Source organism: Petaurus breviceps, unplaced genomic scaffold, assembly GCF_028583685.1.
Source record: "Petaurus breviceps papuanus isolate PSGF00001 unplaced genomic scaffold, PetGlider_PUasm1.0 187, whole genome shotgun sequence".
Taxonomy (NCBI): domain Eukaryota; kingdom Metazoa; phylum Chordata; class Mammalia; order Diprotodontia; family Petauridae; genus Petaurus; species Petaurus breviceps.
The window spans coordinates 13,580,345-13,592,371 of NW_027185799.1; the positions used below are offsets into that span (position 1 = coordinate 13,580,345).

Consider the following 12,027-nt stretch of genomic DNA (forward strand, 5'->3'; position numbering starts at 1 on the left):
CAGTGGGAAAGAACAGTGGATTTGGAGTCAGAGGGGTTCAAATCCCTAGTATCAGTTATTTACAAGTCACTTACATCTGGACCTCAGTTTCCTCATTTGTTAACATGAAGAAGTTGGACTAAGTGGTTTCTGAGTTCCCTATGAGCTCTAATTTTATAATCGTGTGAACTGAATGTTTTCTCCAAAGCAGATTTCCCACATCCACTGTAATAATGATATAATAACAACTCTATTATCTAGTACTGTACATATGTACATATATATATATATATATATATATATATATATATATATATATATATATATATATATATATATATATATATATATATGAGATATAGTGGTGTATTGAAGCTCACAAGCCCCACCCCAGAAATGACCTGCCCAGATCTAGCTCCATTTGTATTTGATAGCAGCCTTTTGTTGTTTAATGTTGCATACTCTCAACCAGCATTCAATGGTTTTGACTCCTGGGAAGACTTTTTATTCTTTCTTTATTTGTTTGCTTTTTGGAAGGCAGTTGGGGTTAAGTGACTTGACCAAGGTCACACAGCTCATTTTTGTGTCAAGTATCTGAGGCCGGATTTGAACACAGGTCCTCCTGACTCCAGGTCCGGTGCTCTATTCACTGTGCCACCTAGCCGCCCCAAGACTTTTTATTCTTAAGCAAAACATTTTATTCTTAAAATCCTTAAGTTATAGAATTTGTGACCCAATATTTTTCAGAATATCAAGGCTTCCTGAGCTGTGCTAAGTCAGGAAGACCCAGAGTCCTATCAGGCCTTGGACATTTACTAACTGTGTAGTGACCTTGGCCAATCACTCAACCTCAATTTACCCCAAATGAGTGTAAGGGCTGGACTCAAGCCAGATACTCTGACTGTCCTATTTTCAATCCATTGTCTTATGAGATCTCTAAAATATCCTCCGTAGCACACTGTACCAATGAAAATCATCTGCAACACTCAATTTGCAGGTCGTTATAGACGCACCCTGTGATAGAAGGCACAGAGATGCAGCTTCCATTGGGTTGCCGAGGTGAGTAGTAAAGATCGGGGTTCTCTGAGAGCTGGGATTGCCCCTTGTATCTCTATTGTGTTGTGTTGTGCATCCCTCCTTTTATCCTTAGTGCTCAGCACAGTGACTGGCACGCAGTAGGTATTTAATAAATGATTTTTGACTCACTAGACTTTCCAGGACCTCCTTTTCCTCTACTCCGATGCATTTACTCAAATAGATTTTTATCTTATATTTGGGGACTTCCTTTCAGAAATGCGGATCACATCCAATCCATGCCTGTCCATCCAGGTTGCTAAATTGCAGGTAGGATGGAGAATTTGTCCTTTGTCCTGCACCCAATCCAAAAAGAGCCCCAGTTCCCATCTCCTTCCTGCCCTTGGTCTGCAAATATCCTTGCGATTGCATGAAAAGGCAGGCGGCCCAGCGTCTTCTCAGCATGTGTAGGAATGCATCCGAGTCCCCGGGAAGAGCTAACAAAGGCAGCCGCGCTCGGCCGGGGATTGCGCTCCTTCTGTTTATCGGGGCACCTAGGGGCACTCTGCTGGTTACATAAGCCGGCCTCCCGTGATCGCAGAGTGGAAGAAGCTTGAAGCTACCCGGGGCAGTTCTGACAAGGCCGGCCCGAGGACAGACCCGAGCCGAGGCAGCCTAGAGCCCTGGGGCTGCCAGGTGAACCGGTCTCGTGGCTCGGGGCACCCTCTCCCCCGCCGTGCGCGCCCCAGCAGGGCGGCTGCCTGCGCTCCGCCCTGCCCAGGTGGGCACACACAGCCTTATTGAAAATTCTCTCAACTTCGCCGGGGATTGGCCACTCTGACATAGAGCTTGTTTGAAGATTAAAAAGCCAAACCAGAAGGGAGAGTGGTGGGGTGGGGGGTTTGTTTTTTCCACTCTGCCAGACACCCGGGCTCCCCGACCAGCACTCTATCTTAGACGTGAACCAGAAGGTTTTTTAATAGGAGTTGGCTCCTCAGTACCTATGGGGCTTGTCTCGGGAGCACACACTTTTGACTTTTGCCTGTTAGGCTTGGAGGGAGGGGTGAGGTGCAGGAATAGGCAGCAGCTTTTCTGGAGGCAACAGACCCCCTCTGCTATTCTGGCACTGAAATGTATTAGAGGGAGGTGCCATGTGCCCACTCTCCCAGCCCACCTCACTTGCCTTGCCTGGAAGTGAGGCAGAGAAAGCACACTCGGCAGTATGAATTTTTCATTTCTGTGGCATGTCTGTAGGAATGAGTATTCTCTGGAGCCTTCCCCACCCCCCCTACCCCCACCTCCCCAAACTAACTGCTCAGTCAAGTAAACAAGAAGAATTAAAGGCCTACTATGTGCCAAGCAGTGGGCTAAGCGCTGAGAATACAGAGAAAGGCAAAAGATGTCTTGTAGGAGCTCCTGGTCTAATGGGAGAGACTGAAAAAACAACTGTGTGTGCACACGCCAGATACATACAGGAGAAACTACTCCTTTAACAGCGTCCCACAAACAGTCCCATTTATTTGGCAGCATGGTGCAAGTAAGATAGACAGTCGCAAAGGACTTAGAATTCAGAAGAGACCAAACTTGGAATTCTGGTTCAGACTATAATCTCAGGCCAATTTCTTCTACTGTAAAACTGGCATAATATAGGTGTACCGCCTTTCTCACTGCAGAACTCTGGTAAGGAAATCACTTTATTCAGCCTAGTTGTCAAGCCCCTACATAGTGCCAGGCCAAGGAGAGCCTGGCATAGTGAATAGGGTGCATTTCTGGGTGTTAAGATGACTTTCAAGCCCTACCTCTGACACATGTGTGACTCTGGACAAGTCACTTAATTTCCAAGTGTCTTCCGGCAGAGAAGTTGCTATTAGTATTGATAGAGGGAGTTTCCTCACAAGGGAGTTCCCTACACTTTTTAAAATAGTCTCTGCCCTTGAGAAACTTGAGGGGCAGGGGAGGTGGGATTATTCTATATACAGTTAAGTAAATACAAAGTAATTTTAAAAGGGAAGCATTAATATTTGGAGGATCCACTAGGTTTTTGGCATTCAAAGGGAGTGCTGTGGGGTTCCACAGGGCTCCTAGGATTATAGGCATTCCAGGGAATCAGCTTATCAGAGGCAGGGTATGAGGGGTAACAGGGAGTAAGCTAGTTTGATTGGATGGGAGAGTATAAAAGGAGAGTAATGTAAAATAAGCCTAGAAAATTGGCTAGAGCCAGATTGTGAAAGGCTTGAAATGCTGAACTGAAAAGCTGATCTTTGGTTCTGGAGGCAGTAGGGAGCTACAGAAGCTTTTGGAGCAGAAAAGTGATGGGTCAGACCTGTGCTTTTGGAGGATTCCTTTTGCATATCCTCCTTATATGGAGGATGGACTGGAGAAGAGTGAGACTGGAGGCAAAAAGACAAATTAGGAGGCTGTTGAAGGAATCCAGATGAGTGGAGAGGAGTGCTTAAATCTTGCAGGTCGCCATGTAAAAGTAAAGAGGGGAAGGCTAAAGAGAACTGACAAGACTTGGCAATTGACTGACCTTGGGGATCAAGTTCCTCTACTTGAGGCAATATAGAAATGGGTGTCCTTCTTGGACCCTCAGCATAGCCTGCCTTGTGTTTGCTTGCTACTGTTGTAAAGATCTGGCCTGTTAGACTGTAAGCCCTTTCAAGGCAGGGATTGTCTTATGCATCTTTGTATGCCCACTCCCGGCCCAATGCTTGCATATTATGGGTTTTTTAAAATTTTCTTTTGTTCAATTACAATTACATTGTAATCTAGCTCTGCACAGTGTGTGTGTAATACATCTCTGCTCTAAGTTATCAGTGCTCTTTGGGTGTGGCACCCAGAACTGAATCCAGTATTCCAGATGGAGCCTGACCAGGGCAGAATTCAGTGGAACTATCACCTCTGTGGGTTCCTGGAAGCGTGTTCTCTCTCTCGGTTATTTTCCCACAGTCACACATGAAGACGATTTTAAACATTCTCTTTTAAGAAATTTTTTGAGTTCCAAATTTTCACTCTCCTTCCCTCACCTCCCCACTCCCTGAGACAGTTTACTACAGGTAAATGATTGCACATTATACTAATCAGCACTTTGTGATTACTCTACCTGGTCAAGCAATCCCACTCCATCCTGTCTGCTCCAACAGGCTGCCCCCTCTCTTATCCCCACTCTGCCATTTATTTTCAACCTCTCCCTGTCTGCTGACCCATTCCCTACTGTCTACAAACATGCCCATATCTCCTCCACTCTGAAAAAATCCTCACTTGATCCTTCCATACCCACTAACTATTGTCCTTTTATCTTTTCAGCCCTTTGTGGCTACATTTGAAAAGGCCATCTGTAGAAGGTGTCGCCACTTTTTCTCCTTTCTCTCTCTTCTTAATCCCTTACAATCCAGTTTCCAACCTCAATTCCAACCTCCAACTCCACTCAAACTGCTCTCTCCAAAATTACTAATGCTGTCTTAGATGCCAAATCCAATGGCCTTTTCTCAGTCCTCACTCTCCTCCTTCTGTCTGCTGCCTTAAACACTGACGATCGCCCTCTCCTCCTTGATACTCTCTTCTCTCTGGGTTTTTGGGACACCACTCTCTCCTGATTCTCCTCCTGCCTCTCTGATTGCTCCTTCTCAGTCTCCTTTGATGAATCCTCATCAAGATCATGTCCTTATAATTGTATAATTATCCTATAAGGCCCTGGGCCTCCTTCTCTCTCTGTACCCTATCCTCTGTCATGTACCTTTCATTCAGTGACACTGGGGATGGTTCCAGGAGCAAGACACTCATCTCTTGGCTCCTGCATCTTCTCTGGCTGTCCCCTGTGCCTGGAATGCTCTCAGTCCTCATCTCTCTCCTCACCTACTGGCTTCTCCAGCTTCCTTTAAGTCCCAGTTAAAATCTCATCTTCTACAGGAAACCTTTCCCAACCCCTCTTAATCACAGACCTTCTCTCTCTTAATTAGTTCCTATTTATCCCATATATAGCATTTTTGTACATAATGGGTTTTTTTGGTCTCCCTTATTAGATTGTGAGCTTTTTGAGGGCAGGGACTGTCGTTTGTTTCTCCTTGTATCCCCAGCACTTTGCCCAGTGCCTGGCACATAGAAGGTTCATTGATTGATTGATTTATAGCAGGATGATGCATAGATGCATAGACACACAGGTATATACACCCAGGCTTATAGCTCAACCCTAAAGTCTGGCTCATGCCTGCATCATGTCTGGGAAGAACAATTGGCAAATGCATCACTCATGTTTGTTTACGCTTATATTTGGAACTGTGTGAAAATATTTGATGAGCTAGGCTTCTTGGTATGAAATGCATGACTTGTGTTATGCAAACAACTTTCATTTCCTAAGGATCTGTAATCAAGGCACAGACTCTTAATTAGGCAGGCAAATAATCAGCTTTGGAGATAAAAGTGTAAATAAACATATAACTCATGTTTGCTAATGGTATTTCTCTGCTATAGATGCTTCTCCACATTTCATTTTTTGTGGCCAAAGTTGGAACTAGGCATAACAAAAACATTTGACTTTCTCCTGACTTTAACCCACATAGGTGGTTATGGGCCAAATCCTAGGACAGGGATTTGTCTCTTAACAGAAAAACAAGTCAGTTTTGGGAGCAAACATGGAGTAGGTTTGGGGAGACAGAAGAGATCTCTCTGATACATAGAGCAAGCTGCTGTGGCTTTAGGGGATGGGCAAGAAGCCTTGCGTTTAGCCCAGCCCTATTCTAACCCTCAGCCCATTGGGCCCTCGGTTTAACAAATTGAGATATGGACTTCCTAAATGCATATTGGAAATTAGCCAGCAGACGCAGATGATATTGAGATTAACTGACTAATTTTGACATTAGCTATGGTTTGGTGTTTAGTTATTATTTAAAAAGAGGTAATTAGGACAGCCAACTTCTATATAAATTACATCGTTTCTCTGTGCATATTTGATATTATCAGCAGTAATGAGGTGAGTATCCCCGCTGCAAAAATGTCAGGGCATCAACCGTACTTACCACAAAATAGAAAGCTCAGCTAAGTCTCTTACATAAGAGGGAGGCATTTTGTAAGGATCCATACCAAGAACAAGCAAACTATTGCTCAATCTAGCTAAACCAAGCTCAGGTTTCAGACTTCAGGATGTGGAAATGGTGGAGGTGAAGATGCCTGAAGTCAATTTTTCAATAGATAAGTAAATAAATAAATATAGAACTATCACTGACTTGATTCCTTCCTTTGGTTTTAGAAGTCACTTGGAGTGACTGTTTTTTTTAAGGTCACTCAAATTATACCTCAGTGGAGAGAAGCTGATGTATTCTCTCCAGATAATTGTACATCATTACTATCTTCCTACCTATGAACAATGGAGTGTCTTTCAAGTAGCTCTTCATTCTGGGAGGCTAGACAGAAACAAAAATGAGTTTTGAGTACTTCAAATATGTGTAATCTGTTCAAGTTCTAATGTTAAACTTCTCATACTTTGTTGAGCTGTAATACATGTTGTTGAACATAGCTGTGTTTACCACTTGACTAGAACTTAGACACGGTATTCAAGGCCCTCCACAATGTAACCTATAATGTGGTGATCTACATTTCCATCCCCATCTTTCCAGTCTTACTGTGCGCAGGAATCATCCACTACAAACCAAACTGGTATACTCAATGTTTTCAGCATGTTCTGTGCACACTCCCACCTCCAAACCTTTGCTTAAGGTCTTTTCTCCACCTGAAATGCTTAACTCCCCTTTCTTCCTATCTAACTTAAACAGGTTCATCAAGACTCACCTCATTTTCTAGTTTTCTGAAACCTAACAGCCACTAGAACTTATAATGAACCCTCCCTACTCTGAACCATTTTTTGCTTCATCAGATAACTGCTATATGACTCTGACTCTCCACTCTTTTGTTTATTTAAGTCTTATTTCCCCAACTAGATTGTAAATTTCTTAAAGGCAGGGACTGTATTTCATACTTCATGTCCCCTAAAACCTCTAAGACAGCGACTAACACATTGATCAATTAGCAAAGAATAGGTACAATAAGAAATGCAAAATAAGATAAATTTCCAGAGAGCAAAGTTATAGTAAAGTTTTAGTTAAAACCACTTTAGGGTTGATTTCAGAAGCTAGCTAAATCATCAGACCAGTGTATCCTAATGTATAAGGTCAACAATACCACTTGTCTGCATAAAATATTCAGTGGATCACTGTTCACTAAGGTAAAATACAGATTCCTCCACTGGCATTTAGATATCTGAACAACCTGGCACAAGCCTACTTCTCCAACCAATTTCATATGTAAGGGTAAGTAGAGCTGATGAGTCAATCTTTTAAATCTCCTTATCTCACCTAAAGTAAGTGATCAGGTGGCCTACTCCCTTACCTTTCTCTGATGGGGAACCATATTGATTGAATCAATCACATCAGAGGTGTGAACAAGGTCTGAATGTCACTTTTCACAATCAATTAATCAAATACTTTAGACTAAATGTAAAAAGTCCTTTGAAAGCCTTCTTGAACTGGAGTGAGGGTGACAAGAACTCTGTTCCAAGTGGCTGAGGGATTTGATCATGCCCTGGGGTCTTATATAAAACCAAAAGCTAGTTACCAACTGCCAGGAGAGAGACTTCCAGCCAAAGACCTGAGAAGAAATTGTTTGTGGGGTGGGGTGGGGTGATGGTGATGATTAGAGTGATTTTCAGCTTCTACTCCACCCCACCTCTTGGCTAGAGGGGTAACCTTGAGAGCTTTAAAGACAATGGAGAATTTGAACATTTCTATGAGCATCTGAAACAGAGAAGTAATAACATATAACAATAACAATTTCTGTAGTAGTCGGTAGTTTTTGTATAAGGAGTGACCAGATTGGACATAAGGAGGAAAGACAGATTCTTTCCTGTCTTTCTTTGTGAAGACACAAAGCTTCACAAAGAGTCCAACAAAAATAAAAAATAAAATAAAAAACTGGACAGTAGAACATGGCCAAAGGGAACTTTATAAGTAACCCCACAAAGGGGGAAAAAGGGTTTCTAGCAACTAGGACCTATCAGTTCTGCCATATGTATTCTTTAAAGTTTGAGCCCTCTTTGCCCTGGACTCTATATAATTGTGAGAGAGTGTGTCACAGATTTTGGAGGGGAGCGGAGGGAGGAACATCAGTGTTCTGACTCTACTCACCACTTTCTCAAATGCCTCTTGCTAAAAGTAAATTAAATCTAGATGACCAATTGATATCAGCTGATAATCCCAGGGCAAACATATTGATGGGAGTTTCTGAGCTATATGACACTAGGAACCATCCTCCAGCACCTTAGAATTACTCTTAAGGGGCGGCCAGGTAGCACAGCGAGTAAGAGCACGGGCTCCAGTGTCAGGATTACCTGGGGATCAAGTCTGGGCTCAGACACTTAGCACCCACCCGGAAACACCTGCCCATGTAACCTTGAGCAAGTTACTTAACCCCAATTTCTTAGGGGAGGCCAGGTGGCTCAGCAAGTAAGAGCATCGGCTACAATGTCGGGATGACCTGGGGATCGAGTCTGGGTTCAGATGCTTGGTACCACACCCAGAAATGGCTGGCTGTGTAACCTTGAGCAAGTTGCTTAATCCCGATTGCTTAAAAAAAAAATTACTCTTAGACCCTGATGCAGTAGCTAAATTCTGGAGACAACCTGTAAGGACAAGAGCACGCATCTACAGCTTAGTCCTAACATGAGAAATTATCAGAATAGCACTTTACACCAGTATCTTTCTGATTTTTTTTTCTTGTCTGCCTTTTTATTTCTTTTTTAAAAAATGATTAATTTATTTTTAGTTTTCAACATTCATTTCCTTAAGATTTTGAGTTCTAAATTTTCTCCCCCTCCCTCCCCAAGATGGTGTGAAATCTGATATAGAATCTACATATACATTCAAATTAAACATATTTTCACATTAGTTATGTTGTAAAGAAGAATTAGAACCAATAAGAGGAACCATGAGAAAGAAAAAACAAAACAACAAAAAAGAGAGAGAGAGAACAAAAGTATGCTTTGATCTGCATTTAGACTCCATAGTTCTTTCTCTGGATGTGGATGGATAGCATTTTCCATCATGAATCTTTTGGAGTTGTCTTAGATCCTTGCATTGCTGAGAAGAGCTAAGTCTATCAAAATTAATCATCATACAATGTTGCTGTTACAATGTTCTGGTTCTGCTCATTTCACTCAGCATCCATTCATGTAAGTCTTCCCAGGTTTTTCTGAATCCTCCTGTTCATCATTTCTTGTAGCCCAATAGTATTCCATGACATTCATAAACCACAACTTGTTCAACCATTCCCCAATTGATGAGCATCCCTTCAATTTACAGTTCTATTTAGTGTCTCTATGATCTCATCCTATAAAGTGATTTAATCTGTTCCATGTACCTGAAACTTACTCCCTTTTCTTTTCCATCTGTTTAATACCTCTCTTCCTTGGAGGCCCAACTCATGCACCATCTTCTCTGTAACGATTTCTCTGATCCTTCCAGCTAAAAGTCAGTCAAGTAAATTCAAACAAGGATTTGATGAATTCCTACTATTCACAAGGCACTGTGCTAGGTATACAAAGTCAGAATGTAAAACAATCTCTGCTTTCAAAAAATTTTTATTCCAGAGGCATCTCTAGTAGACAACATCTAAACAGAAGAACAAATATAATTTCCGGAAGGAGTGAGAACTGACAGCTAGGAGAAAAAGGAAAAGTTTCCCACTGGAAGTGGTGCCTGAGTTGAATCTTGAGGTACACTAAGGTTTTGATGAAGAGGAAGGAGGGCATTTCAGAGGTGCAGGACAGCTTGTATAAGGCACAGGGCTGGGAAATTGGAATGCTGATTTCAGAAGCTTTGAAAGGAGGTCATTTATTCTGGATGATAGAGTACATGAAGGAAGTAATGTGAAATGTCTGGAAAATAAACTGGAGTCAAATTGTAAAGGGCTTTAAATACCAAACCATGGAGTCTGCATTTTTTCCTGGGGGCAATAGGGACTCAGTGAAGATTATTGAGCAGGGGAATGACATATGCTTCAAGAATCTTGTTTTGGCAGCTTTTTGGTGTGTGCTTTGAAGAAGGGAGAGATTGGAAGCAGCAAGTTTATTTAAGAGACTATAGCAATATTCCAGGCAAGAAGTGTTTTGACCTGAACCAGGGTGATGGCTATGTGAATGCAAAGTAAGAGGCAATAGTTGTGGAGATAGAAATTACAAGTGATTGACTATAGGAAGCAAGGAGGGAGAGGGAAAAGCTAGAGAAGATGCTGAAGATGTGAACCTGGTAATTAGAAGTGTGATGGTGACCTTCAAAAGAAAGGATAATTTGTCAAGTTATTTGGTTTGTTGGTTTTGTTTTGTTCTGTTTGAGGGAGGGATGGGTAGCGATATGAGTTGTTTCAGACATGTTGAGTTTGAGATGATTACAGAAGATTGGGTGGAAAAGTGTAGTAGGTAGATGGTGTTATAAGTTTGGAGCTCTAGAGAGAGATCAAGGTTGGATCTATAGGTTTGTGAGCATAGAGATGATAGTTGGATGAAGGGAGCTGGTGAAATCACTGAGAAGCTGCAAAAAAAAAAAAATAAAAGAACGAATGAATAAGTGAAATCTTTGTTAATTGATTACAATGCCAAGCCTTGTGCCCAAGGCAGTACCATTGGTGGTCACCCATAGCAGAGGAACAGAACATGGATGTTGACCCAATCTCACTTTCTTCAAGAAAAAAAAGCAATAGGATCAATGCCTGGTTTAATCCAGCAATCAGCACCCTGGGCATGTGACCAAGCACTGAACCTCATTTTACTATCTGAAAAGCCCCAGGCAAGGCTTCTAACCTCTGTCTGCCTCAGTTTCCTTATCTATAAAATGGGGATAATGATAGTGCCTACTTCTTAGGGTTATTATGAGGATCAAATGAAATGATATTTATAAAATGCTTGGCACAGTGTCTGGCACATAGTAGGCACTTAGTAAATGCTTTTTCCTTTCCTCCTTTCTCCAACTGTCATATCTACCACCCAGCAGCAGAGCATGCCCTGGGGGTACCCACCAAGCTCCCCATCTCCCTCTCTGGCTCACAGAGCAGCTGACCGCCATCTATACCCTCAGCTCTGCCCCTTTGTTAGTGTTGTGGTTCTCATGCTTGTCTAGGGAATGAATTCTTAATCTGGGATCCATCAATTCCCAATTATGGGGTACAAATGTAGATTTCAGGGACTACAATAATTTTTTCTCATATTTTGATAACTGTATTTTGATATAATTGTTTTCTTTTGTAATCCTATGTGTTTTAGAAAACGTTATTCTGAGAAGGGATTCACTCAGGCTTCAACAGACTTCTAAAGCCGCCTATGACACAGAGAAGTTTAAGAACTCCTAGACTAGGGGGTGAATCTGTATCATCCAATCAAATCTCATGGCTCTGCCCCCATCCTCCTTAGGACGGTTCTTCCCCTTCCTCCCGTCCCAGTTGCCTTTCATGGAAGGTTCCTTATAAGAAATACCAACTCAAACTCTGATAAAATGGTGGCAGTAAGTCAAAGCATGTTGATATCAGTATACCTAGCATGAACTTTTCGAGATTCTAAACAATCCTGTACCCTGGGAGCAGGGATGACAAAACCCTGGTGGTCAGACTCTGTCGTTCTCTTTCAGGGGTGTCACTTACACTGGGCCACTAACTCACAGAACTTCTCAGAGTGGCTCAGCTTCCTGGGACACTCGAAGGCTCTCTGAATTCTTTCTGGCCTATCCCAAAAGTGGACTGGGCTGTGCAGGCCTGGCTTCCCTGGAGCCTGAGGGACCCTGCCCAATCTCCAGCTTTCCTTCCTGACTGGCTGGTAGTGGTATAAATTTAATTGAATCTCTGTTCCTTTTAATATCAGTCAAGTCTGAGGGGGTTTCCCCCATCCTGAGAAATAAGATATTGAAGTCTGGCCAAGGCATCTGCAGGGAAGAAAGGCACATGTTGCTATTTAGGAGTGACTTGGATAAGTGACAGCTTCTCTTGGCCTCAATTCCTCAA

General features: G+C 42.3%; 1 long non-coding RNA gene across 1 annotated transcript in view; it reads left to right on the top strand.

The window, feature by feature from the left end:
- LOC138163194 (uncharacterized) overlaps positions 1–1,155 on the top strand; it is an 18,887-nt gene extending 17,732 nt beyond the window's left edge. The window contains exon 3 of the long non-coding RNA XR_011168839.1: positions 977–1,155. This is a non-coding gene — a long non-coding RNA (uncharacterized lncRNA). The remainder of the gene's footprint in view (positions 1–976) is intronic.
- Positions 1,156–12,027: the final 10,872 nt, after the last annotated feature.